This window comes from Nerophis ophidion, linkage group LG29 (genome assembly GCF_033978795.1).
Source record: "Nerophis ophidion isolate RoL-2023_Sa linkage group LG29, RoL_Noph_v1.0, whole genome shotgun sequence".
Classification (NCBI taxonomy): domain Eukaryota; kingdom Metazoa; phylum Chordata; class Actinopteri; order Syngnathiformes; family Syngnathidae; genus Nerophis; species Nerophis ophidion.
In genome coordinates, this window is record NC_084639.1 from 16,206,189 (window position 1) to 16,233,006 (window position 26,818).

A 26,818-nucleotide genomic window follows, 5' to 3' on the forward strand; every position below is an offset into this window, starting at 1 on the left:
TGTAAAAGACTCAACTACACAACATTGTTTGATCATTACATTATTATCACTATTGATATTACACTTGAACACAACTATTTGTTCCCAATACTCAATCTACACTACTACGCCGAGCCTGTACTGGAAGGGACTGGGTGTCCCTGCCTCCCTTTACAGCCACTTCCTGTTTCTTTGTTTGGGACAGTAGCACATGTTACACTGTCAGCATCTAGTGGTGAGTAGCACACACTACACCGAATAAGATTTTCACTGACATCAAACTTGAACAACTTCATAATGAAACATAACAAATCACATTTAAATTAGCTTGAAAAAAAACACCTAATTCCAATACAAAATATTGGGCAATATCTGAAAAATGCCGTTCACAAACACCTTCCGTCTAATTCGACTCAGTTGGAAATGTTTTGCACAGAAGAATGGGCAACCATGTCACTCTCTCGATGTGCAAAACCGGTAGTAACAGACCCAAAGACACGCAACTGTTTGCAACTTTTCCACACGACATGGTTCACTTTTCTGATCGTATCTCGTCCGAAACGTCTTGAAGAAAGTTCGGTTTAATCCGTTTAAAGTTTGCATGTTTAAAACTAGATGCAAAGACGGGGACGACTTCACCTGCAAGACACCACATTATCCCGTGTGGTAATTGTGTTGTGTCCGATATTCATGTATGCAACGACAGCTGAATTAACTCAGTCCATGCAATGTCTGTGCTGTAGAACTCAAAAACTTGTTGTAAGATCAACTGTATTTTAGATATTGGTACAAATATTCTAATTGTTTTAGACAAGAAGAGGAGTGCACCGTTCCTGGACATACTGCAATACCAGGTCAATGCGTGGAGTGAGTGAAGCAAGCTCCTATTCCGGCTCCCTGATTCAAAAATCAATTTAATGTATGGTCCCCTGATAAGGGACATATCAGATATTAAACTGATAAGAACAGATACTACACTTGATCTTAGCCAAAAGGCCGAGAAGCGATGCCACTTGGCTGTCAGAAGGGAGGATGTCATTCCGGACACAACAACCTACAGTGAGGGTTACACACATTGATCAACCACAACTTCACATATCAACACACCAAACAACAACCATGCACTTTTTGAATGACTGCATTATTTTCAAAGCTGCAAAGACTTTAAATGAACGGAAGTGTTTGATCACCCCTGGTCACGTGGTACACCTCAGTCCAATAGTAAGTGGCGAAATACATTTTTCCAACACTCGCATCGCCCCAGTCTCATTCAACCAAACAAACAAACTTCATTATAAAATACATAAATGTTGGTGGTTGGTAGAATATTTGAGCAAAACCCAAAGTAGCTGTACAATCAACATTTGACCAATTTAATCGTCGAGCCCGCCTCATGACCAAACTACTTCCGGCTTAATTCTTGTGCCATTGAGACAAACGCTTCCACCACCAAGTGACGTGGAGTGGTACCTACAACACTTAAAACCGGAAATGAAGGCAACACATAAGACTCAAGCATTACTTGTAACTAATGCGTGATAAAATGCTTAGAAATTATTCATAAGTAATTTCTCAGTACCTGTACTGATAAACAACACAGGTTATGTTGTTAAAAGCATAGCCAGCATAGGTGTCACCAGTAGGTGGCAGTACAACACCAGCTTTCCGTGCACTCACTGCATGATCAGTCAGGGTGAATTGTTGTTTTGTTTGAAACTTAAACTAAATGAGAATCTTTAACATTGCAATATGTGTTACTCACCACTAAATGGTGGCTACATCGCCATGTGTTCATTTCAATAACAGAGTATGTAAGCACTCCAGGGACATTTGATGTGTTTTGTCATTAACAGATGATCAGGGGAGAGCGCGCACGCAGTCCCCCACTACCACAAATTATGCAGTCGAGATTCCCACATTTGGGGAATTCGTAAGGGTCAACAAAGCCAGAGTGCAATGGCTGAGCCTCACCCTAGGTGAACCACCTTCATGATCATGGTATCTCCCCTGCCAGGTAAGTATGAGTTATACATGGCTCACACGCACAAGTCCTTCACACACACACCATGTTAAGTGATGGACTCACCGCGTGCACACTAGTAAACACACTCAACAAGCCTGCACATGTAAAAGACTCAACTACACAGCATTGTTTGATCATTACATTATTATCACTATTGATATTACACTTGAACACAACTATTTGTTCCCAATACTCAATCTACACTACTACGCCGAGCCTGTACTGGAAGGGACTGGGTGTCCCTGCCTCCCTTTACAGCCACTTCCTGTTTCTTTGTTTGGGACAGTAACACATGTTACACTGTCAGCATCTAGTGGTGAGTAGCACACACTACACCGAATAAGATTTTCACTGACATCAAACTTGAACAACTTCATAATGAAACATAACAAATCACATTTAAATTAGCTTGAAAAAAAACACCTAATTCCAATACAAAATATTGGGCAATATCTGAAAAATGCCGTTCACAAACACCTTCCGTCTAATTCGACTCAGTTGGAAATGTTTTGCACAGAAGAATGGGCAACCATGTCACTCTCTCGATGTGCAAAACCGGTAGTAACAGACCCAAAGACACGCAACTGTTTGCAACTTTTCCACACGACATGGTTCACTTTTCTGATCGTATCTCGTCTGAAACGTCTTGAAGAAAGTTCGGTTTAATCCGTTTAAAGTTTGCATGTTTAAAACTAGATGCAAAGACGGGGACGACTTCACCTGCAAGACACCACATTATCCCGTGTGGTAATTGTGTTGTGTCCGATATTCATGTATGCAACGACAGCTGAATTAACTCAGTCCATGCGATGTCTGTGCTGTAGAACTCAAAAACTTGTTGTAAGATCAACTATATTTTAGATATTGGTACAGATATTTTAATTGTTTTAGACAAGAAGAGGAGTGCACCGTTCCTGGAGATACTGCAATACCAGGTCAATGCGTGGAGTGGGTGAAGCAAGCTCCTATTCCGGCTCCCTGATTCAAAAATCAATTTAATATATGGTCCCCTGATAAGGGACATATCAGGTATTAAACTGATAAGAACAGATACTACACTTGATCTTAGCCAAAAGGCCGAGAAGCGATGCCACTTGGCTGTCAGAAGGGAGGATGTCATTCCGGACACAACAACCTACAGTGAGGGTTACACACATTGATCAACCACAACGTCACATATCAACACACCAAACAACAACCATGCACTTTTTGAATGACTGCATTATTTTCAAAGCTGCAAAGACTTTAAATGAACGGAAGTGTTTGATCACCCCTGGTCACGTGGTACACCTCAGTCCAATAGTAAGTGGCGAAATACATTTTTCCAACACTCGCATCGCCCCAGTCTCATTCAACCAAACAAACAAACTTCATTATAAAATACATAAATGTTGGTGGTTGGTAGAATATTTGAGCAAAACGCAAAGTAGCTGTACAATCAACATTTGACCAATTTAATCGTCGAGCCCGCCTCATGACCAAACTACTTCCGGCTTAATTCTTGTGCCATTGAGACAAACGCTTCCACCACCAAGTGACGTGGAGTGGTACCTACAACACTTAAAACCGGAAATGAAGGCAACACATAAGACTTAAGCATTACTTGTAACTAATGCGTGATAAAATGCTTAGAAATTATTCATAAGTAATTTCTCAGTACCTGTACTGATAAACAACACAGGTTATGTTGTTAAAAGCATAGCCAGCATAGGTGTCACCAGTAGGTGGCAGTACAACACCAGCTTTCCGTGCACTCACTGCATGATCAGTCAGGGTGAATTGTTGTTTTGTTTGAAACTTAAACTTAATGAGAATCTTTAACATTGCAATATGTGTTACTCACCACTAAATGTTGGCTACATCGCCATGTGTTCATTTCAATAACAGAGTATGTAAGCACTCCAGGGACATTTGATGTGTTTTGTCATTAACAGATGATCAGGGGAGAGCGCGCACGCAGTCCCCCACTACCACAAATTATGCAGTCGAGATTCCCACATTTGGGTAATTCGTAAGGGTCAACAAAGCCAGAGTGCAATGGCTGAGCCTCACCCTAGGTGAACCACCTTCATGATCATGGTATCTCCCCTGCCAGGTAAGTATGAGTTATACATGGCTCACACGCACAAGTCCTTCACACACACACCATGTTAAGTGATGGACTCACCGCGTGCACACTAGTAAACACACTCAACAAGCCTGCACATGTAAAAGACTCAACTACACAGCATTGTTTGATCATTACATTATTATCACTATTGATATTACACTTGAACACAACTATTTGTTCCCAATACTCAATCTACACTACTACGCCGAGCCTGTACTGGAAGGGACTGGGTGTCCCTGCCTCCCTTTACAGCCACTTCCTGTTTCTTTGTTTGGGACAGTAACACATGTTACACTGTCAGCATCTAGTGGTGAGTAGCACACACTACACCGAATAGGATTTTCACTGACATCAAACTTGAACAACTTCATAATGAAACATAACAAATCACATTTAAATTAGCTTGAAAAAAAACACCTAATTCCAATACAAAATATTGGGCAATATCTGAAAAATGCCGTTCACAAACACCTTCCGTCTAATTCGACTCAGTTGGAAATGTTTTGCACAGAAGAATGGGCAACCATGTCACTCTCTCGATGTGCAAAACCGGTAGTAACAGACCCAAAGACACGCAACTGTTTGCAACTTTTCCACACGACATGGTTCACTTTTCTGATCGTATCTCGTCTGAAACGTCTTGAAGAAAGTTCGGTTTAATCCGTTTAAAGTTTGCATGTTTAAAACTAGATGCAAAGACGGGGACGACTTCACCTGCAAGACACCACATTATCCCGTGTGGTAATTGTGTTGTGTCCGACATTCATGTATGCAACGACAGCTGAATTAACTCAGTCCATGCGATGTCTGTGCTGTAGAACTCAAAAACTTGTTGTAAGATCAACTATATTTTAGATATTGGTACAGATATTTTAATTCTTTTAGACAAGAAGAGGAGTGCACCGTTCCTGGAGATACTGCAATACCAGGTCAATGCGTGGAGTGGGTGAAGCAAGCTCCTATTCCGGCTCCCTGATTCAAAAATCAATTTAATATATGGTCCCCTGATAAGGGACATATCAGATATTAAACTGATAAGAACAGATACTACACTTGATCTTAGCCAAAAGGCCGAGAAGCGATGCCACTTGGTTGTCAGAAGGGAGGATGTCATTCCGGACACAACAACCTACAGTGAGGGTTACACACATTGATCAACCACAACGTCACATATCAACACACCAAACAACAACCATGCACTTTTTGAATGACTGCATTATTTTCAAAGCTGCAAAGACTTTAAATGAACGGAAGTGTTTGATCACTCCTGGTCACGTGGTACACCTCAGTCCAATAGTAAGTGGCGAAATACATTTTTCCAACACTCGCATCGCCCCAGTCTCATTCAACCAAACAAACAAACTTCATTATAAAATACATAAATGTTGGTGGTTGGTAGAATATTTGAGCAAAACCCAAAGTAGCTGTACAATCAACATTTGACCAATTTAATCGTCGAGCCCGCCTCATGACCAAACTACTTCCGGCTTAATTCTTGTGCCATTGAGACAAACGCTTCCACCACCAAGTGACGTGGAGTGGTACCTACAACACTTAAAACCGGAAATGAAGGCAACACATAAGACTCAAGCATTACTTGTAACTAATGCGTGATAAAATGCTTAGAAATTATTCATAAGTAATTTCTCAGTACCTGTACTGATAAACAACACAGGTTAAATTGTTAAAAGCATAGCCAGCATAGGTGTCACCAGTAGGTGGCAGTACAACACCAGCTTTCCGTGCACTCACTGCATGATCAGTCAGGGTGAATTGTTGTTTTGTTTGAAACTTAAACTTAATGAGAATCTTTAACATTGCAATATGTGTTACTCACCACTAAATGGTGGCTACATCGCCATGTGTTCATTTCAATAACAGAGTATGTAAGCACTCCAGGGACATTTGATGTGTTTTGTCATTAACAGATGATCAGGGGAGAGCGCGCACGCAGTCCCCCACTACCACAAATTATGCAGTCGAGATTCCCACATTTGGGGAATTCGTAAGGGTCAACAAAGCCAGAGTGCAATGGCTGAGCCTCACCCTAGGTGAACCACCTTCATGATCATGGTATCTCCCCTGCCAGGTAAGTATGAGTTATACATGGCTCACACGCACAAGTCCTTCACACACACACCATGTTAAGTGATGGACTCACCGCGTGCACACTAGTAAACACACTCAACAAGCCTGCACATGTAAAAGACTCAACTACACAGCATTGTTTGATCATTACATTATTATCACTATTGATATTACACTTGAACACAACTATTTGTTCCCAATACTCAATCTACACTACTACGCCGAGCCTGTACTGGAAGGGACTGGGTGTCCCTGCCTCCCTTTACAGCCACTTCCTGTTTCTTTGTTTGGGACAGTAACACATGTTACACTGTCAGCATCTAGTGGTGAGTAGCACACACTACACCGAATAAGATTTTCACTGACATCAAACTTGAACAACTTCATAATGAAACATAACAAATCACATTTAAATTAGCTTGAAAAAAAACACCTAATTCCAATACAAAATATTGGGCAATATCTGAAAAATGCCGTTCACAAACACCTTCCGTCTAATTCGACTCAGTTGGAAATGTTTTGCACAGAAGAATGGGCAACCATGTCACTCTCTCGATGTGCAAAACCGGTAGTAACAGACCCAAAGACACGCAACTGTTTGCAACTTTTCCACACGACATGGTTCACTTTTCTGATCGTATCTCGTCTGAAACGTCTTGAAGAAAGTTCGGTTTAATCCGTTTAAAGTTTGCATGTTTAAAACTAGATGCAAAGACGGGGACGACTTCACCTGCAAGACACCACATTATCCCGTGTGGTAATTGTGTTGTGTCCGATATTCATGTATGCAACGACAGCTGAATTAACTCAGTCCATGCAATGTCTGTGCTGTAGAACTCAAAAACTTGTTGTAAGATCAACTGTATTTTAGATATTGGTACAGATATTTTAATTGTTTTAGACAAGAAGAGGAGTGCACCGTTCCTGGAGATACTGCAATACCAGGTCCATGCGTGGAGTGGGTGAAGCAAGCTCCTATTCCGGCTCCCTGATTCAAAAATCAATTTAATATATGGTCCCCTGATAAGGGACATATCAGATATTAAACTGATAAGAACAGATACTACACTTGATCTTAGCCAAAAGGCCGAGAAGCGATGCCACTTGGTTGTCAGAAGGGAGGATGTCATTCCGGACACAACAACCTACAGTGAGGGTTACACACATTGATCAACCACAACGTCACATATCAACACACCAAACAACAACCATGCACTTTTTGAATGACTGCATTATTTTCAAAGCTGCAAAGACTTTAAATGAACGGAAGTGTTTGATCACTCCTGGTCACGTGGTACACCTCAGTCCAATAGTAAGTGGCGAAATACATTTTTCCAACACTCGCATCGCCCCAGTCTCATTCAACCAAACAAACAAACTTCATTATAAAATACATAAATGTTGGTGGTTGGTAGAATATTTGAGCAAAACGCAAAGTAGCTGTACAATCAACATTTGACCAATTTAATCGTCGAGCCCGCCTCATGACCAAACTACTTCCGGCTTAATTCTTGTGCCATTGAGACAAACGCTTCCACCACCAAGTGACGTGGAGTGGTACCTACAACACTTAAAACCGGAAATGAAGGCAACACATAAGACTTAAGCATTACTTGTAACTAATGCGTGATAAAATGCTTAGAAATTATTCATAAGTAATTTCTCAGTACCTGTACTGATAAACAACACAGGTTATGTTGTTAAAAGCATAGCCAGCATAGGTGTCACCAGTAGGTGGCAGTACAACACCAGCTTTCCGTGCACTCACTGCATGATCAGTCAGGGTGAATTGTTGTTTTGTTTGAAACTTAAACTTAATGAGAATCTTTAACATTGCAATATGTGTTACTCACCACTAAATGGTGGCTACATCGCCATGTGTTCATTTCAATAACAGAGTATGTAAGCACTCCAGGGACATTTGATGTGTTTTGTCATTAACAGATGATCAGGGGAGAGCGCGCACGCAGTCCCCCACTACCACAAATTATGCAGTCGAGATTCCCACATTTGGGGAATTCGTAAGGGTCAAAAAAGCCAGAGTGCAATGGCTGAGCCTCACCCTAGGTGAACCACCTTCATGATCATGGTATCTCCCCTGCCAGGTAAGTATGAGTTATACATGGCTCACACGCACAAGTCCTTCACACACACACCATGTTAAGTGATGGACTCACCGCGTGCACACTAGTAAACACACTCAACAAGCCTGCACATGTAAAAGACTCAACTACACAACATTGTTTGATCATTACATTATTATCACTATTGATATTACACTTGAACACAACTATTTGTTCCCAATACTCAATCTACACTACTACGCCGAGCCTGTACTGGAAGGGACTGGGTGTCCCTGCCTCCCTTTACAGCCACTTCCTGTTTCTTTGTTTGGGACAGTAGCACATGTTACACTGTCAGCATCTAGTGGTGAGTAGCACACACTACACCGAATAAGATTTTCACTGACATCAAACTTGAACAACTTCATAATGAAACATAACAAATCACATTTAAATTAGCTTGAAAAAAAACACCTAATTCCAATACAAAATATTGGATAATATCTGAAAAATGCCGTTCACAAACACCTTCCGTCTAATTCGACTCAGTTGGAAATGTTTTGCACAGAAGAATGGGCAACCATGTCACTCTCTCGATGTGCAAAACCGGTAGTAACAGACCCAAAGACACGCAACTGTTTGCAACTTTTCCACACGACATGGTTCACTTTTCTGATCGTATCTCGTCTGAAACGTCTTGAAGAAAGTTCGGTTTAATCCGTTTAAAGTTTGCATGTTTAAAACTAGATGCAAAGACGGGGACGACTTCACCTGCAAGACACCACATTATCCCGTGTGGTAATTGTGTTGTGTCCGATATTCATGTATGCAACGACAGCTGAATTAACTCAGTCCATGCAATGTCTGTGCTGTAGAACTCAAAAACTTGTTGTAAGATCAACTATATTTTAGATATTGGTACAGATATTTTAATTGTTTTAGACAAGAAGAGGAGTGCACCGTTCCTGGAGATACTGCAATACCAGGTCAATGCGTGGAGTGGGTGAAGCAAGCTCCTATTCCGGCTCCCTGATTCAAAAATCAATTTAATATATGGTCCCCTGATAAGGGACATATCAGATATTAAACTGATAAGAACAGATACTACACTTGATCTTAGCCAAAAGGCCGAGAAGCGATGCCACTTGGCTGTCAGAAGGGAGGATGTCATTCCGGACACAACAACCTACAGTGAGGGTTACACACATTGATCAACCACAACGTCACATATCAACACACCAAACAACAACCATGCACTTTTTGAATGACTGCATTATTTTCAAAGCTGCAAAGACTTTAAATGAACGGAAGTGTTTGATCACCCCTGGTCACGTGGTACACCTCAGTCCAATAGTAAGTGGCGAAATACATTTTTCCAACACTCGCATCGCCCCAGTCTCATTCAACCAAACAAACAAACTTCATTATAAAATACATAAATGTTGGTGGTTGGTAGAATATTTGAGCAAAACCCAAAGTAGCTGTACAATCAACATTTGACCAATTTAATCGTCGAGCCCGCCTCATGACCAAACTACTTCCGGCTTAATTCTTGTGCCATTGAGACAAACGCTTCCACCACCAAGTGACGTGGAGTGGTACCTACAACACTTAAAACCGGAAATGAAGGCAACACATAAGACTCAAGCATTACTTGTAACTAATGCGTGATAAAATGCTTAGAAATTATTCATAAGTAATTTCTCAGTACCTGTACTGATAAACAACACAGGTTAAATTGTTAAAAGCATAGCCAGCATAGGTGTCACCAGTAGGTGGCAGTACAACACCAGCTTTCCGTGCACTCACTGCATGATCAGTCAGGGTGAATTGTTGTTTTGTTTGAAACTTAAACTTAATGAGAATCTTTAACATTGCAATATGTGTTACTCACCACTAAATGGTGGCTACATCGCCATGTGTTCATTTCAATAACAGAGTATGTAAGCACTCCAGGGACATTTGATGTGTTTTGTCATTAACAGATGATCAGGGGAGAGCGCGCACGCAGTCCCCCACTACCACAAATTATGCAGTCGAGATTCCCACATTTGGGGAATTCGTAAGGGTCAACAAAGCCAGAGTGCAATGGCTGAGCCTCACCCTAGGTGAACCACCTTCATGATCATGGTATCTCCCCTGCCAGGTAAGTATGAGTTATACATGGCTCACACGCACAAGTCCTTCACACACACACCATGTTAAGTGATGGACTCACCGCGTGCACACTAGTAAACACACTCAACAAGCCTGCACATGTAAAAGACTCAACTACACAGCATTGTTTGATCATTACATTATTATCACTATTGATATTACACTTGAACACAACTATTTGTTCCCAATACTCAATCTACACTACTACGCCGAGCCTGTACTGGAAGGGACTGGGTGTCCCTGCCTCCCTTTACAGCCACTTCCTGTTTCTTTGTTTGGGACAGTAACACATGTTACACTGTCAGCATCTAGTGGTGAGTAGCACACACTACACCGAATAAGATTTTCACTGACATCAAACTTGAACAACTTCATAATGAAACATAACAAATCACATTTAAATTAGCTTGAAAAAAAACACCTAATTCCAATACAAAATATTGGGCAATATCTGAAAAATGCCGTTCACAAACACCTTCCGTCTAATTCGACTCAGTTGGAAATGTTTTGCACAGAAGAATGGGCAACCATGTCACTCTCTCGATGTGCAAAACCGGTAGTAACAGACCCAAAGACACGCAACTGTTTGCAACTTTTCCACACGACATGGTTCACTTTTCTGATCGTATCTCGTCTGAAACGTCTTGAAGAAAGTTCGGTTTAATCCGTTTAAAGTTTGCATGTTTAAAACTAGATGCAAAGACGGGGACGACTTCACCTGCAAGACACCACATTATCCCGTGTGGTAATTGTGTTGTGTCCGATATTCATGTATGCAACGACAGCTGAATTAACTCAGTCCATGCAATGTCTGTACTGTAGAACTCAAAAACTTGTTGTAAGATCAACTGTATTTTAGATATTGGTACAGATATTTTAATTGTTTTAGACAAGAAGAGGAGTGCACCGTTCCTGGAGATACTGCAATACCAGGTCAATGCGTGGAGTGGGTGAAGCAAGCTCCTATTCCGGCTCCCTGATTCAAAAATCAATTTAATATATGGTCCCCTGATAAGGGACATATCAGATATTAAACTGATAAGAACAGATACTACACTTGATCTTAGCCAAAAGGCCGAGAAGCGATGCCACTTGGTTGTCAGAAGGGAGGATGTCATTCCGGACACAACAACCTACAGTGAGGGTTACACACATTGATCAACCACAACGCCACATATCAACACTACAAACAACAACCATGCACTTTTTGAATGACTGCATTATTTTCAAAGCTGCAAAGACTTTAAATGAACGGAAGTGTTTGATCACTCCTGGTCACGTGGTACACCTCAGTCCAATAGTAAGTGGCGAAATACATTTTTCCAACACTCGCATCGCCCCAGTCTCATTCAACCAAACAAACAAACTTCATTATAAAATACATAAATGTTGGTGGTTGGTAGAATATTTGAGCAAAACGCAAAGTAGCTGTACAATCAACATTTGACCAATTTAATCGTCGAGCCCGCCTCATGACCAAACTACTTCCGGCTTAATTCTTGTGCCATTGAGACAAACGCTTCCACCACCAAGTGACGTGGAGTGGTACCTACAACACTTAAAACCGGAAATGAAGGCAACACATAAGACTCAAGCATTACTTGTAACTAATGCGTGATAAAATGCTTAGAAATTATTCATAAGTAATTTCTCAGTACCTGTACTGATAAACAACACAGGTTAAATTGTTAAAAGCATAGCCAGCATAGGTGTCACCAGTAGGTGGCAGTACAACACCAGCTTTCCGTGCACTCACTGCATGATCAGTCAGGGTGAATTGTTGTTTTGTTTTAAACTTAAACTTAATGAGAATCTTTAACATTGCAATATGTGTTACTCACCACTAAATGGTGGCTACATCGCCATGTGTTCATTTCAATAACAGAGTATGTAAGCACTCCAGGGACATTTGATGTGTTTTGTCATTAACAGATGATCAGGGGAGAGCGCGCACGCAGTCCCCCACTACCACAAATTATGCAGTCGAGATTCCCACATTTGGGGAATTCGTAAGAGTCAACAAAGCCAGAGTGCAATGGCTGAGCCTCACCCTAGGTGAACCACCTTCATGATCATGGTATCTCCCCTGCCAGGTAAGTATGAGTTATACATGGCTCACACGCACAAGTCCTTCACACACACACCATGTTAAGTGATGGACTCACCGCGTGCACACTAGTAAACACACTCAACAAGCCTGCACATGTAAAAGACTCAACTACACAACATTGTTTGATCATTACATTATTATCACTATTGATATTACACTTGAACACAACTATTTGTTCCCAATACTCAATCTACACTACTACGCCGAGCCTGTACTGGAAGGGACTGGGTGTCCCTGCCTCCCTTTACAGCCACTTCCTGTTTCTTTGTTTGGGACAGTAACACATGTTACACTGTCAGCATCTAGTGGTGAGTAGCACACACTACACCGAATAAGATTTTCACTGACATCAAACTTGAACAACTTCATAATGAAACATAACAAATCACATTTAAATTAGCTTGAAAAAAAACACCTAATTCCAATACAAAATATTGGGCAATATCTGAAAAATGCCGTTCACAAACACCTTCCGTCTAATTCGACTCAGTTGGAAATGTTTTGCACAGAAGAATGGGCAACCATGTCACTCTCTCGATGTGCAAAACCGGTAGTAACAGACCCAAAGACACGCAACTGTTTGCAACTTTTCCACACGACATGGTTCACTTTTCTGATCGTATCTCGTCTGAAACGTCTTGAAGAAAGTTCGGTTTAATCCGTTTAAAGTTTGCATGTTTAAAACTAGATGCAAAGACGGGGACGACTTCACCTGCAAGACACCACATTATCCCGTGTGGTAATTGTGTTGTGTCCGATATTCATGTATGCAACGACAGCTGAATTAACTCAGTCCATGCAATGTCTGTACTGTAGAACTCAAAAACTTGTTGTAAGATCAACTGTATTTTAGATATTGGTACAGATATTTTAATTGTTTTAGACAAGAAGAGGAGTGCACCGTTCCTGGAGATACTGCAATACCAGGTCAATGCGTGGAGTGGGTGAAGCAAGCTCCTATTCCGGCTCCCTGATTCAAAAATCAATTTAATATATGGTCCCCTGATAAGGGACATATCAGATATTAAACTGATAAGAACAGATACTACACTTGATCTTAGCCAAAAGGCCGAGAAGCGATGCCACTTGGTTGTCAGAAGGGAGGATGTCATTCCGGACACAACAACCTACAGTGAGGGTTACACACATTGATCAACCACAACGCCACATATCAACACACCAAACAACAACCATGCACTTTTTGAATGACTGCATTATTTTCAAAGCTGCAAAGACTTTAAATGAACGGAAGTGTTTGATCACTCCTGGTCACGTGGTACACCTCAGTCCAATAGTAAGTGGCGAAATACATTTTTCCAACACTCGCATCGCCCCAGTCTCATTCAACCAAACAAACAAACTTCATTATAAAATACATAAATGTTGGTGGTTGGTAGAATATTTGAGCAAAACGCAAAGTAGCTGTACAATCAACATTTGACCAATTTAATCGTCGAGCCCGCCTCATGACCAAACTACTTCCGGCTTAATTCTTGTGCCATTGAGACAAACGCTTCCACCACCAAGTGACGTGGAGTGGTACCTACAACACTTAAAACCGGAAATGAAGGCAACACATAAGACTTAAGCATTACTTGTAACTAATGCGTGATAAAATGCTTAGAAATTATTCATAAGTAATTTCTCAGTACCTGTACTGATAAACAACACAGGTTATGTTGTTAAAAGCATAGCCAGCATAGGTGTCACCAGTAGGTGGCAGTACAACACCAGCTTTCCGTGCACTCACTGCATGATCAGTCAGGGTGAATTGTTGTTTTGTTTGAAACTTAAACTTAATGAGAATCTTTAACATTGCAATATGTGTTACTCACCACTAAATGCTGGCTACATCGCCATGTGTTCATTTCAATAACAGAGTATGTAAGCACTCCAGGGACATTTGATGTGTTTTGTCATTAACAGATGATCAGGGGAGAGCGCGCACGCAGTCCCCCACTACCACAAATTATGCAGTCGAGATTCCCACATTTGGGGAATTCGTAAGGGTCAAAAAAGCCAGAGTGCAATGGCTGAGCCTCACCCTAGGTGAACCACCTTCATGATCATGGTATCTCCCCTGCCAGGTAAGTATGAGTTATACATGGCTCACACGCACAAGTCCTTCACACACACACCATGTTAAGTGATGGACTCACCGCGTGCACACTAGTAAACACACTCAACAAGCCTGCACATGTAAAAGACTCAACTACACAACAGTGTTTGATCATTACATTATTATCACTATTGATATTACACTTGAACACAACTATTTGTTCCCAATACTCAATCTACACTACTACGCCGAGCCTGTACTGGAAGGGACTGGGTGTCCCTGCCTCCCTTTACAGCCACTTCCTGTTTCTTTGTTTGGGACAGTAACACATGTTACACTGTCAGCATCTAGTGGTGAGTAGCACACACTACACCGAATAAGATTTTCACTGACATCAAACTTGAACAACTTCATAATGAAACATAACAAATCACATTTAAATTAGCTTGAAAAAAAAACACCTAATTCCAATACAAAATATTGGGCAATATCTGAAAAATGCCGTTCACAAACACCTTCCGTCTAATTCGACTCAGTTGGAAATGTTTTGCACAGAAGAATGGGCAACCATGTCACTCTCTCGATGTGCAAAACCGGTAGTAACAGACCCAAAGACACGCAACTGTTTGCAACTTTTCCACACGACATGGTTCACTTTTCTGATCGTATCTCGTCTGAAACGTCTTGAAGAAAGTTCGGTTTAATCCGTTTAAAGTTTGCATGTTTAAAACTAGATGCAAAGACGGGGACGACTTCTCCTGCAAGACACCACATTATCCCGTGTGGTAATTGTGTTGTGTCCGATATTCATGTATGCAACGACAGCTGAATTAACTCAGTCCATGCAATGTCTGTGCTGTAGAACTCAAAAACTTGTTGTAAGATCAACTGTATTTTAGATATTGGTACAGATATTTTAATTGTTTTAGACAAGAAGAGGAGTGCACCGTTCCTGGAGATACTGCAATACCAGGTCAATGCGTGGAGTGGGTGAAGCAAGCTCCTATTCCGGCTCCCTGATTCAAAAATCAATTTAATATATGGTCCCCTGATAAGGGACATATCAGATATTAAACTGATAAGAACAGATACTACACTTGATCTTAGCCAAAAGGCCGAGAAGCGATGCCACTTGGTTGTCAGAAGGGAGGATGTCATTCCGGACACAACAACCTACAGTGAGGGTTACACACATTGATCAACCACAACGTCACATATCAACACACCAAACAACAACCATGCACTTTTTGAATGACTGCATTATTTTCAAAGCTGCAAAGACTTTAAATGAACGGAAGTGTTTGATCACTCCTGGTCACGTGGTACACCTCAGTCCAATAGTAAGTGGCGAAATACATTTTTCCAACACTCGCATCGCCCCAGTCTCATTCAACCAAACAAACAAACTTCATTATAAAATACATAAATGTTGGTGGTTGGTAGAATATTTTAGCAAAACGCAAAGTAGCTGTACAATCAACATTTGACCAATTTAATCGTCGAGCCCGCCTCATGACCAAACTACTTCCTGCTTAATTCTTGTGCCATTGAGACAAACGCTTCCACCACCAAGTGACGTGGAGTGGTACCTACAACACTTAAAACCGGAAATGAAGGCAACACATAAGACTTAAGCATTACTTGTAACTAATGCGTGATAAAATGCTTAGAAATTATTCATAAGTAATTTCTCAGTACCTGTACTGATAAACAACACAGGTTATGTTGTTAAAAGCATAGCCAGCATAGGTGTCACCAGTAGGTGGCAGTACAACACCAGCTTTCCGTGCACTCACTGCATGATCAGTCAGGGTGAATTGTTGTTTTGTTTGAAACTTAAACTTAATGAGAATCTTTAACATTGCAATATGTGTTACTCACCACTAAATGGTGGCTACATCGCCATGTGTTCATTTCAATAACAGAGTATGTAAGCACTCCAGGGACATTTGATGTGTTTTGTCATTAACAGATGATCAGGGGAGAGCGCGCACGCAGTCCCCCACTACCACAAATTATGCAGTCGAGATTCCCACATTTGGGGAATTCGTAAGGGTCAAAAAAGCCAGAGTGCAATGGCTGAGCCTCACCCTAGGTGAACCACCTTCATGATCATGGTATCTCCCCTGCCAGGTAAGTATGAGTTATACATGGCTCACACGCACAAGTCCTTCACACACACACCATGTTAAGTGATGGACTCACCGCGTGCACACTAGTAAACACACTCAACAAGCCTGCACATGTAAAAGACTCAACTACACAGCATTGTTTGATCATTACATTATTATCACTATTGATATTACACTTGAACACAACTATTTGTTCCCAATACTCAATCTACACTACTACGCCGAGCCTGTACTGGAAGGGACTGGGTGTCCCTGCCTCCCTTTACAGCCACTTCCTGTTTCTTTGTTTGGGACAGTAACACATGTTACACTGTCAGCATCTAGTGGTGAGTAGCACACACTACACCGAATAGGATTTTCACTGACATCAAACTTGAACAACTTCATAATGAAACATAACAAATCACATTTAAATTAGCTTGAAAAAAAACACCTAATTCCAATACAAAATATTGGGCAATATCTGAAAAATGCCGTTCACAAACACCTTCCGTCTAATTCGACTCAGTTGGAAATGTTTTGCACAGAAGAATGGGCAACCATGTCACTCTCTCGATGTGCAAAACCGGTAGTAACAGACCCAAAGACACGCAACTGTTTGCAACTTTTCCACACGACATGGTTCACTTTTCTGATCGTATCTCGTCTGAAACGTCTTGAAGAAAGTTCGGTTTAATCCGTTTAAAGTTTGCATGTTTAAAACTAGATGCAAAGACGGGGACGACTTCACCTGCAAGACACCACATTATCCCGTGTGGTAATTGTGTTGTGTCCGACATTCATGTATGCAACGACAGCTGAATTAACTCAGTCCATGCGATGTCTGTGCTGTAGAACTCAAAAACTTGTTGTAAGATCAACTATATTTTAGATATTGGTACAGATATTTTAATTCTTTTAGACAAGAAGAGGAGTGCACCGTTCCTGGAGATACTGCAATACCAGGTCAATGCGTGGAGTGGGTGAAGCAAGCTCCTATTCCGGCTCCCTGATTCAAAAATCAATTTAATATATGGTCCCCTGATAAGGGACATATCAGATATTAAACTGATAAGAACAGATACTACACTTGATCTTAGCCAAAAGGCCGAGAAGCGATGCCACTTGGTTGTCAGAAGGGAGGATGTCATTCCGGACACAACAACCTACAGTGAGGGTTACACACATTGATCAACCACAACGTCACATATCAACACACCAAACAACAACCATGCACTTTTTGAATGACTGCATTATTTTCAAAGCTGCAAAGACTTTAAATGAACGGAAGTGTTTGATCACTCCTGGTCACGTGGTACACCTCAGTCCAATAGTAAGTGGCGAAATACATTTTTCCAACACTCGCATCGCCCCAGTCTCATTCAACCAAACAAACAAACTTCATTATAAAATACATAAATGTTGGTGGTTGGTAGAATATTTGAGCAAAACCCAAAGTAGCTGTACAATCAACATTTGACCAATTTAATCGTCGAGCCCGCCTCATGACCAAACTACTTCCGGCTTAATTCTTGTGCCATTGAGACAAACGCTTCCACCACCAAGTGACGTGGAGTGGTACCTACAACACTTAAAACCGGAAATGAAGGCAACACATAAGACTCAAGCATTACTTGTAACTAATGCGTGATAAAATGCTTAGAAATTATTCATAAGTAATTTCTCAGTACCTGTACTGATAAACAACACAGGTTAAATTGTTAAAAGCATAGCCAGCATAGGTGTCACCAGTAGGTGGCAGTACAACACCAGCTTTCCGTGCACTCACTGCATGATCAGTCAGGGTGAATTGTTGTTTTGTTTGAAACTTAAACTTAATGAGAATCTTTAACATTGCAATATGTGTTACTCACCACTAAATGGTGGCTACATCGCCATGTGTTCATTTCAATAACAGAGTATGTAAGCACTCCAGGGACATTTGATGTGTTTTGTCATTAACAGATGATCAGGGGAGAGCGCGCACGCAGTCCCCCACTACCACAAATTATGCAGTCGAGATTCCCACATTTGGGGAATTCGTAAGGGTCAACAAAGCCAGAGTGCAATGGCTGAGCCTCACCCTAGGTGAACCACCTTCATGATCATGGTATCTCCCCTGCCAGGTAAGTATGAGTTATACATGGCTCACACGCACAAGTCCTTCACACACACACCATGTTAAGTGATGGACTCACCGCGTGCACACTAGTAAACACACTCAACAAGCCTGCACATGTAAAAGACTCAACTACACAACATTGTTTGATCATTACATTATTATCACTATTGATATTACACTTGAACACAACTATTTGTTCCCAATACTCAATCTACACTACTACGCCGAGCCTGTACTGGAAGGGACTGGGTGTCCCTGCCTCCCTTTACAGCCACTTCCTGTTTCTTTGTTTGGGACAGTAACACATGTTACACTGTCAGCATCTAGTGGTGAGTAGCACACACTACACCGAATAAGATTTTCACTGACATCAAACTTGAACAACTTCATAATGAAACATAACAAATCACATTTAAATTAGCTTGAAAAAAAAACACCTAATTCCAATACAAAATATTGGGCAATATCTGAAAAATGCCGTTCACAAACACCTTCCGTCTAATTCGACTCAGTTGGAAATGTTTTGCACAGAAGAATGGGCAACCATGTCACTCTCTCGATGTGCAAAACCGGTAGTAACAGACCCAAAGACACGCAACTGTTTGCAACTTTTCCACACGACATGGTTCACTTTTCTGATCGTATCTCGTCTGAAACGTCTTGAAGAAAGTTCGGTTTAATCCGTTTAAAGTTTGCATGTTTAAAACTAGATGCAAAGACGGGGACGACTTCACCTGCAAGACACCACATTATCCCGTGTGGTAATTGTGTTGTGTCCGATATTCATGTATGCAACGACAGCTGAATTAACTCAGTCCATGCAATGTCTGTGCTGTAGAACTCAAAAACTTGTTGTAAGATCAACTGTATTTTAGATATTGGTACAGATATTTTAATTGTTTTAGACAAGAAGAGGAGTGCACCGTTCCTGGAGATACTGCAATACCAGGTCAATGCGTGGAGTGGGTGAAGCAAGCTCCTATTCCGGCTCCCTGATTCAAAAATCAATTTAATATATGGTCCCCTGATAAGGGACATATCAGATATTAAACTGATAAGAACAGATACTACACTTGATCTTAGCCAAAAGGCCGAGAAGCGATGCCACTTGGTTGTCAGAAGGGAGGATGTCATTCCGGACACAACAACCTACAGTGAGGGTTACACACATTGATCAACCACAACGTCACATATCAACACACCAAACAACAACCATGCACTTTTTGAATGACTGCATTATTTTCAAAGCTGCAAAGACTTTAAATGAACGGAAGTGTTTGATCACTCCTGGTCACGTGGTACACCTCAGTCCAATAGTAAGTGGCGAAATACATTTTTCCAACACTCGCATCGCCCCAGTCTCATTCAACCAAACAAACAAACTTCATTATAAAATACATAAATGTTGGTGGTTGGTAGAATATTTGAGCAAAACGCAAAGTAGCTGTACAATCAACATTTGACCAATTTAATCGTCGAGCCCGCCTCATGACCAAACTACTTCCGGCTTAATTCTTGTGCCATTGAGACAAACGCTTCCACCACCAAGTGACGTGGAGTGGTACCTACAACACTTAAAACCGGAAATGAAGGCAACACATAAGACTTAAGCATTACTTGTAACTAATGCGTGATAAAATGCTTAGAAATTATTCATAAGTAATTTCTCAGTACCTGTACTGATAAACAACACAGGTTATGTTGTTAAAAGCATAGCCAGCATAGGTGTCACCAGTAGGTGGCAGTACAACACCAGCTTTCCGTGCACTCACTGCATGATCAGTCAGGGTGAATTGTTGTTTTGTTTGAAACTTAAACTTAATGAGAATCTTTAACATTGCAATATGTGTTACTCACCACTAAATGGTGGCTACATCGCCATGTGTTCATTTCAATAACAGAGTATGTAAGCACTCCAGGGACATTTGATGTGTTTTGTCATTAACAGATGATCAGGGGAGAGCGCGCACGCAGTCCCCCACTACCACAAATTATGCAGTCGAGATTCCCACATTTGGGGAATTCGTAAGGGTCAAAAAAGCCAGAGTGCAATGGCTGAGCCTCACCCTAGGTGAACCACCTTCATGATCATGGTATCTCCCCTGCCAGGTAAGTATGAGTTATACATGGCTCACACGCACAAGTCCTTCACACACACACCATGTTAAGTGATGGACTCACCGCGTGCACACTAGTAAACACACTCAACAAGCCTGCACATGTAAAAGACTCAACTACACAGCATTGTTTGATCATTACATTATTATCACTATTGATATTACACTTGAACACAACTATTTGTTCCCAATACTCAATCTACACTACTACGCCGAGCCTGTACTGGAAGGGACTGGGTGTCCCTGCCTCCCTTTACAGCCATTTCCTGTTTCTTTGTTTGGGACAGTAACACATGTTACACTGTCAGCATCTAGTGGTGAGTAGCACACACTACACCGAATAGGATTTTCACTGACATCAAACTTGAACAACTTCATAATGAAACATAACAAATCACATTTAAATTAGCTTGAAAAAAAACACCTAATTCCAATACAAAATATTGGGCAATATCTGAAAAATGCCGTTCACAAACACCTTCCGTCTAATTCGACTCAGTTGGAAATGTTTTGCACAGAAGAATGGGCAACCATGTCACTCTCTCGATGTGCAAAACCGGTAGTAACAGACCCAAAGACACGCAACTGTTTGCAACTTTTCCACACGACATGGTTCACTTTTCTGATCGTATCTCGTCTGAAACGTCTTGAAGAAAGTTCGGTTTAATCCGTTTAAAGTTTGCATGTTTAAAACTAGATGCAAAGACGGGGACGACTTCACCTGCAAGACACCACATTATCCCGTGTGGTAATTGTGTTGTGTCCGACATTCATGTATGCAACGACAGCTGAATTAACTCAGTCCATGCGATGTCTGTGCTGTAGAACTCAAAAACTTGTTGTAAGATCAACTATATTTTAGATATTGGTACAGATATTTTAATTCTTTTAGACAAGAAGAGGAGTGCACCGTTCCTGGAGATACTGCAATACCAGGTCAATGCGTGGAGTGGGTGAAGCAAGCTCCTATTCCGGCTCCCTGATTCAAAAATCAATTTAATATATGGTCCCCTGATAAGGGACATATCAGATATTAAACTGATAAGAACAGATACTACACTTGATCTTAGCCAAAAGGCCGAGAAGCGATGCCACTTGGTTGTCAGAAGGGAGGATGTCATTCCGGACACAACAACCTACAGTGAGGGTTACACACATTGATCAACCACAACGTCACATATCAACACACCAAACAACAACCATGCACTTTTTGAATGACTGCATTATTTTCAAAGCTGCAAAGACTTTAAATGAACGGAAGTGTTTGATCACTCCTGGTCACGTGGTACACCTCAGTCCAATAGTAAGTGGCGAAATACATTTTTCCAACACTCGCATCGCCCCAGTCTCATTCAACCAAACAAACAAACTTCATTATAAAATACATAAATGTTGGTGGTTGGTAGAATATTTGAGCAAAACCCAAAGTAGCTGTACAATCAACATTTGACCAATTTAATCGTCGAGCCCGCCTCATGACCAAACTACTTCCGGCTTAATTCTTGTGCCATTGAGACAAACGCTTCCACCACCAAGTGACGTGGAGTGGTACCTACAACACTTAAAACCGGAAATGAAGGCAACACATAAGACTCAAGCATTACTTGTAACTAATGCGTGATAAAATGCTTAGAAATTATTCATAAGTAATTTCTCAGTACCTGTACTGATAAACAACACAGGTTAAATTGTTAAAAGCATAGCCAGCATAGGTGTCACCAGTAGGTGGCAGTACAACACCAGCTTTCCGTGCACTCACTGCATGATCAGTCAGGGTGAATTGTTGTTTTGTTTGAAACTTAAACTTAATGAGAATCTTTAACATTGCAATATGTGTTACTCACCACTAAATGGTGGCTACATCGCCATGTGTTCATTTCAATAACAGAGTATGTAAGCACTCCAGGGACATTTGATGTGTTTTGTCATTAACAGATGATCAGGGGAGAGCGCGCACGCAGTCCCCCACTACCACAAATTATGCAGTCGAGATTCCCACATTTGGGGAATTCGTAAGGGTCAACAAAGCCAGAGTGCAATGGCTGAGCCTCACCCTAGGTGAACCACCTTCATGATCATGGTATCTCCCCTGCCAGGTAAGTATGAGTTATACATGGCTCACACGCACAAGTCCTTCACACACACACCATGTTAAGTGATGGACTCACCGCGTGCACACTAGTAAACACACTCAACAAGCCTGCACATGTAAAAGACTCAACTACACAGCATTGTTTGATCATTACATTATTATCACTATTGATATTACACTTGAACACAACTATTTGTTCCCAATACTCAATCTACACTACTACGCCGAGCCTGTACTGGAAGGGACTGGGTGTCCCTGCCTCCCTTTACAGCCACTTCCTGTTTCTTTGTTTGGGACAGTAACACATGTTACACTGTCAGCATCTAGTGGTGAGTAGCACACACTACACCGAATAAGATTTTCACTGACATCAAACTTGAACAACTTCATAATGAAACATAACAAATCACATTTAAATTAGCTTGAAAAAAAACACCTAATTCCAATACAAAATATTGGGCAATATCTGAAAAATGCCGTTCACAAACACCTTCCGTCTAATTCGACTCAGTTGGAAATGTTTTGCACAGAAGAATGGGCAACCATGTCACTCTCTCGATGTGCAAAACCGGTAGTAACAGACCCAAAGACACGCAACTGTTTGCAACTTTTCCACACGACATGGTTCACTTTTCTGATCGTATCTCGTCTGAAACGTCTTGAAGAAAGTTCGGTTTAATCCGTTTAAAGTTTGCATGTTTAAAACTAGATGCAAAGACGGGGACGACTTCACCTGCAAGACACCACATTATCCCGTGTGGTAATTGTGTTGTGTCCGATATTCATGTATGCAACGACAGCTGAATTAACTCAGTCCATGCAATGTCTGTGCTGTAGAACTCAAAAACTTGTTGTAAGATCAACTGTATTTTAGATATTGGTACAGATATTTTAATTGTTTTAGACAAGAAGAGGAGTGCACCGTTCCTGGAGATACTGCAATACCAGGTCCATGCGTGGAGTGGGTGAAACAAGCTCCTATTCCGGCTCCCTGATTCAAAAATCAATTTAATATATGGTCCCCTGATAAGGGACATATCAGATATTAAACTGATAAGAGCCAGATACTACACTTGATCTTAGCCAAAAGGCCGAGAAGCGATGCCACTTGGTTGTCAGAAGGGAGGATGTCATTCCGGACACAACAACCTACAGTGAGGGTTACACACATTGATCAACCACAACGTCACATATCAACACACCAAACAACAACCATGCACTTTTTGAATGACTGCATTATTTTCAAAGCTGCAAAGACTTTAAATGAACGGAAGTGTTTGATCACTCCTGGTCACGTGGTACACCTCAGTCCAATAGTAAGTGGCGAAATACATTTTTCCAACACTCGCATCGCCCCAGTCTCATTCAACCAAACAAACAAACTTCATTATAAAATACATAAATGTTGGTGGTTGGTAGAATATTTGAGCAAAACGCAAAGTAGCTGTACAATCAACATTTGACCAATTTAATCGTCGAGCCCGCCTCATGACCAAACTACTTCCGGCTTAATTCTTGTGCCATTGAGACAAACGCTTCCACCACCAAGTGACGTGGAGTGGTACCTACAACACTTAAAACCGGAAATGAAGGCAACACATAAGACTTAAGCATTACTTGTAACTAATGCGTGATAAAATGCTTAGAAATTATTCATAAGTAATTTCTCAGTACCTGTACTGATAAACAACACAGGTTATGTTGTTAAAAGCATAGCCAGCATAGGTGTCACCAGTAGGTGGCAGTACAACACCAGCTTTCCGTGCACTCACTGCATGATCAGTCAGGGTGAATTGTTGTTTTGTTTGAAACTTAAACTTAATGAGAATCTTTAACATTGCAATATGTGTTACTCACCACTAAATGGTGGCTACATCGCCATGTGTTCATTTCAATAACAGAGTATGTAAGCACTCCAGGGACATTTGATGTGTTTTGTCATTAACAGATGATCAGGGGAGAGCGCGCACGCAGTCCCCCACTACCACAAATTATGCAGTCGAGATTCCCACATTTGGGGAATTCGTAAGGGTCAAAAAAGCCAGAGTGCAATGGCTGAGCCTCACCCTAGGTGAACCACCTTCATGATCATGGTATCTCCCCTGCCAGGTAAGTATGAGTTATACATGGCTCACACGCACAAGTCCTTCACACACACACCATGTTAAGTGATGGACTCACCGCGTGCACACTAGTAAACACACTCAACAAGCCTGCACATGTAAAAGACTCAACTACACAGCATTGTTTGATCATTACATTATTATCACTATTGATATTACACTTGAACACAACTATTTGTTCCCAATACTCAATCTACACTACTACGCCGAGCCTGTACTGGAAGGGACTGGGTGTCCCTGCCTCCCTTTACAGCCACTTCCTGTTTCTTTGTTTGGGACAGTAACACATGTTACACTGTCAGCATCTAGTGGTGAGTAGCACACACTACACCGAATAGGATTTTCACTGACATCAAACTTGAACAACTTCATAATGAAACATAACAAATCACATTTAAATTAGCTTGAAAAAAAACACCTAATTCCAATACAAAATATTGGGCAATATCTGAAAAATGCCGTTCACAAACACCTTCCGTCTAATTCGACTCAGTTGGAAATGTTTTGCACAGAAGAATGGGCAACCATGTCACTCTCTCGATGTGCAAAACCGGTAGTAACAGACCCAAAGACACGCAACTGTTTGCAACTTTTCCACACGACATGGTTCACTTTTCTGATCGTATCTCGTCTGAAACGTCTTGAAGAAAGTTCGGTTTAATCCGTTTAAAGTTTGCATGTTTAAAACTAGATGCAAAGACGGGGACGACTTCACCTGCAAGACACCACATTATCCCGTGTGGTAATTGTGTTGTGTCCGACATTCATGTATGCAACGACAGCTGAATTAACTCAGTCCATGCAATGTCTGTGCTGTAGAACTCAAAAACTTGTTGTAAGATCAACTATATTTTAGATATTGGTACAGATATTTTAATTCTTTTAGACAAGAAGAGGAGTGCACCGTTCCTGGAGATACTGCAATACCAGGTCAATGCGTGGAGTGGGTGAAGCAAGCTCCTATTCCGGCTCCCTGATTCAAAAATCAATTTAATATATGGTCCCCTGATAAGGGACATATCAGATATTAAACTGATAAGAACAGATACTACACTTGATCTTAGCCAAAAGGCCGAGAAGCGATGCCACTTGGTTGTCAGAAGGGAGGATGTCATTCCGGACACAACAACCTACAGTGAGGGTTACACACATTGATCAACCACAACGTCACATATCAACACACCAAACAACAACCATGCACTTTTTGAATGACTGCATTATTTTCAAAGCTGCAAAGACTTTAAATGAACGGAAGTGTTTGATCACTCCTGGTCACGTGGTACACCTCAGTCCAATAGTAAGTGGCGAAATACATTTTTCCAACACTCGCATCGCCCCAGTCTCATTCAACCAAACAAACAAACTTCATTATAAAATACATAAATGTTGGTGGTTGGTAGAATATTTGAGCAAAACCCAAAGTAGCTGTACAATCAACATTTGACCAATTTAATCGTCGAGCCCGCCTCATGACCAAACTACTTCCGGCTTAATTCTTGTGCCATTGAGACAAACGCTTCCACCACCAAGTGACGTGGAGTGGTACCTACAACACTTAAAACCGGAAATGAAGGCAACACATAAGACTCAAGCATTACTTGTAACTAATGCGTGATAAAATGCTTAGAAATTATTCATAAGTAATTTCTCAGTACCTGTACTGA

General features: G+C 41.1%; 25 non-coding genes across 25 annotated transcripts; all 25 read right to left on the reverse strand.

Moving 5' to 3' along the window:
* Positions 1 to 796: 796 nt before the first annotated feature.
* LOC133546396 (U2 spliceosomal RNA) lies at positions 797 to 987 on the reverse strand. Its single transcript, XR_009805165.1, has one exon. It is a non-coding gene; the product is annotated as a U2 spliceosomal RNA (small nuclear RNA).
* Positions 988 to 1,837: 850 nt separating this feature from the next.
* Positions 1,838 to 2,001, reverse strand: LOC133546388 (U1 spliceosomal RNA). Its single transcript, XR_009805157.1, has one exon. It is a non-coding gene; the product is annotated as a U1 spliceosomal RNA (small nuclear RNA).
* Positions 2,002 to 2,900: 899 nt separating this feature from the next.
* On the reverse strand, positions 2,901 to 3,091 carry LOC133546385 (U2 spliceosomal RNA). Its single transcript, XR_009805154.1, has one exon. It is a non-coding gene; the product is annotated as a U2 spliceosomal RNA (small nuclear RNA).
* Positions 3,092 to 3,941: 850 nt separating this feature from the next.
* Positions 3,942 to 4,105, reverse strand: LOC133546444 (U1 spliceosomal RNA). Its single transcript, XR_009805209.1, has one exon. It is a non-coding gene; the product is annotated as a U1 spliceosomal RNA (small nuclear RNA).
* An 899-nt stretch (positions 4,106 to 5,004) lies between these two features.
* LOC133546325 (U2 spliceosomal RNA) lies at positions 5,005 to 5,195 on the reverse strand. Its single transcript, XR_009805097.1, has one exon. It is a non-coding gene; the product is annotated as a U2 spliceosomal RNA (small nuclear RNA).
* An 850-nt stretch (positions 5,196 to 6,045) lies between these two features.
* LOC133546400 (U1 spliceosomal RNA) lies at positions 6,046 to 6,209 on the reverse strand. Its single transcript, XR_009805168.1, has one exon. It is a non-coding gene; the product is annotated as a U1 spliceosomal RNA (small nuclear RNA).
* An 899-nt stretch (positions 6,210 to 7,108) lies between these two features.
* On the reverse strand, positions 7,109 to 7,299 carry LOC133546389 (U2 spliceosomal RNA). Its single transcript, XR_009805158.1, has one exon. It is a non-coding gene; the product is annotated as a U2 spliceosomal RNA (small nuclear RNA).
* An 850-nt stretch (positions 7,300 to 8,149) lies between these two features.
* Positions 8,150 to 8,313, reverse strand: LOC133546291 (U1 spliceosomal RNA). The gene has a single exon (XR_009805064.1). It is a non-coding gene; the product is annotated as a U1 spliceosomal RNA (small nuclear RNA).
* Positions 8,314 to 9,212: 899 nt separating this feature from the next.
* On the reverse strand, positions 9,213 to 9,403 carry LOC133546326 (U2 spliceosomal RNA). The gene has a single exon (XR_009805098.1). It is a non-coding gene; the product is annotated as a U2 spliceosomal RNA (small nuclear RNA).
* Positions 9,404 to 10,253: 850 nt separating this feature from the next.
* Positions 10,254 to 10,417, reverse strand: LOC133546411 (U1 spliceosomal RNA). The gene has a single exon (XR_009805179.1). It is a non-coding gene; the product is annotated as a U1 spliceosomal RNA (small nuclear RNA).
* An 899-nt stretch (positions 10,418 to 11,316) lies between these two features.
* On the reverse strand, positions 11,317 to 11,507 carry LOC133546327 (U2 spliceosomal RNA). The gene has a single exon (XR_009805099.1). It is a non-coding gene; the product is annotated as a U2 spliceosomal RNA (small nuclear RNA).
* Positions 11,508 to 12,357: 850 nt separating this feature from the next.
* Positions 12,358 to 12,521, reverse strand: LOC133546279 (U1 spliceosomal RNA). Its single transcript, XR_009805051.1, has one exon. It is a non-coding gene; the product is annotated as a U1 spliceosomal RNA (small nuclear RNA).
* Positions 12,522 to 13,420: 899 nt separating this feature from the next.
* LOC133546328 (U2 spliceosomal RNA) lies at positions 13,421 to 13,611 on the reverse strand. Its single transcript, XR_009805100.1, has one exon. It is a non-coding gene; the product is annotated as a U2 spliceosomal RNA (small nuclear RNA).
* Positions 13,612 to 14,461: 850 nt separating this feature from the next.
* Positions 14,462 to 14,625, reverse strand: LOC133546292 (U1 spliceosomal RNA). The gene has a single exon (XR_009805065.1). It is a non-coding gene; the product is annotated as a U1 spliceosomal RNA (small nuclear RNA).
* A 900-nt stretch (positions 14,626 to 15,525) lies between these two features.
* Positions 15,526 to 15,716, reverse strand: LOC133546329 (U2 spliceosomal RNA). The gene has a single exon (XR_009805101.1). It is a non-coding gene; the product is annotated as a U2 spliceosomal RNA (small nuclear RNA).
* An 850-nt stretch (positions 15,717 to 16,566) lies between these two features.
* LOC133546294 (U1 spliceosomal RNA) lies at positions 16,567 to 16,730 on the reverse strand. Its single transcript, XR_009805066.1, has one exon. It is a non-coding gene; the product is annotated as a U1 spliceosomal RNA (small nuclear RNA).
* Positions 16,731 to 17,629: 899 nt separating this feature from the next.
* Positions 17,630 to 17,820, reverse strand: LOC133546330 (U2 spliceosomal RNA). Its single transcript, XR_009805102.1, has one exon. It is a non-coding gene; the product is annotated as a U2 spliceosomal RNA (small nuclear RNA).
* An 850-nt stretch (positions 17,821 to 18,670) lies between these two features.
* Positions 18,671 to 18,834, reverse strand: LOC133546417 (U1 spliceosomal RNA). The gene has a single exon (XR_009805183.1). It is a non-coding gene; the product is annotated as a U1 spliceosomal RNA (small nuclear RNA).
* A 900-nt stretch (positions 18,835 to 19,734) lies between these two features.
* Positions 19,735 to 19,925, reverse strand: LOC133546331 (U2 spliceosomal RNA). Its single transcript, XR_009805103.1, has one exon. It is a non-coding gene; the product is annotated as a U2 spliceosomal RNA (small nuclear RNA).
* Positions 19,926 to 20,775: 850 nt separating this feature from the next.
* On the reverse strand, positions 20,776 to 20,939 carry LOC133546295 (U1 spliceosomal RNA). Its single transcript, XR_009805067.1, has one exon. It is a non-coding gene; the product is annotated as a U1 spliceosomal RNA (small nuclear RNA).
* An 899-nt stretch (positions 20,940 to 21,838) lies between these two features.
* Positions 21,839 to 22,029, reverse strand: LOC133546332 (U2 spliceosomal RNA). The gene has a single exon (XR_009805104.1). It is a non-coding gene; the product is annotated as a U2 spliceosomal RNA (small nuclear RNA).
* An 850-nt stretch (positions 22,030 to 22,879) lies between these two features.
* LOC133546418 (U1 spliceosomal RNA) lies at positions 22,880 to 23,043 on the reverse strand. Its single transcript, XR_009805184.1, has one exon. It is a non-coding gene; the product is annotated as a U1 spliceosomal RNA (small nuclear RNA).
* An 899-nt stretch (positions 23,044 to 23,942) lies between these two features.
* Positions 23,943 to 24,134, reverse strand: LOC133546412 (U2 spliceosomal RNA). The gene has a single exon (XR_009805180.1). It is a non-coding gene; the product is annotated as a U2 spliceosomal RNA (small nuclear RNA).
* An 850-nt stretch (positions 24,135 to 24,984) lies between these two features.
* Positions 24,985 to 25,148, reverse strand: LOC133546296 (U1 spliceosomal RNA). The gene has a single exon (XR_009805068.1). It is a non-coding gene; the product is annotated as a U1 spliceosomal RNA (small nuclear RNA).
* An 899-nt stretch (positions 25,149 to 26,047) lies between these two features.
* LOC133546333 (U2 spliceosomal RNA) lies at positions 26,048 to 26,238 on the reverse strand. The gene has a single exon (XR_009805105.1). It is a non-coding gene; the product is annotated as a U2 spliceosomal RNA (small nuclear RNA).
* Between the last annotated feature and the right edge of the window lie 580 nt (positions 26,239 to 26,818).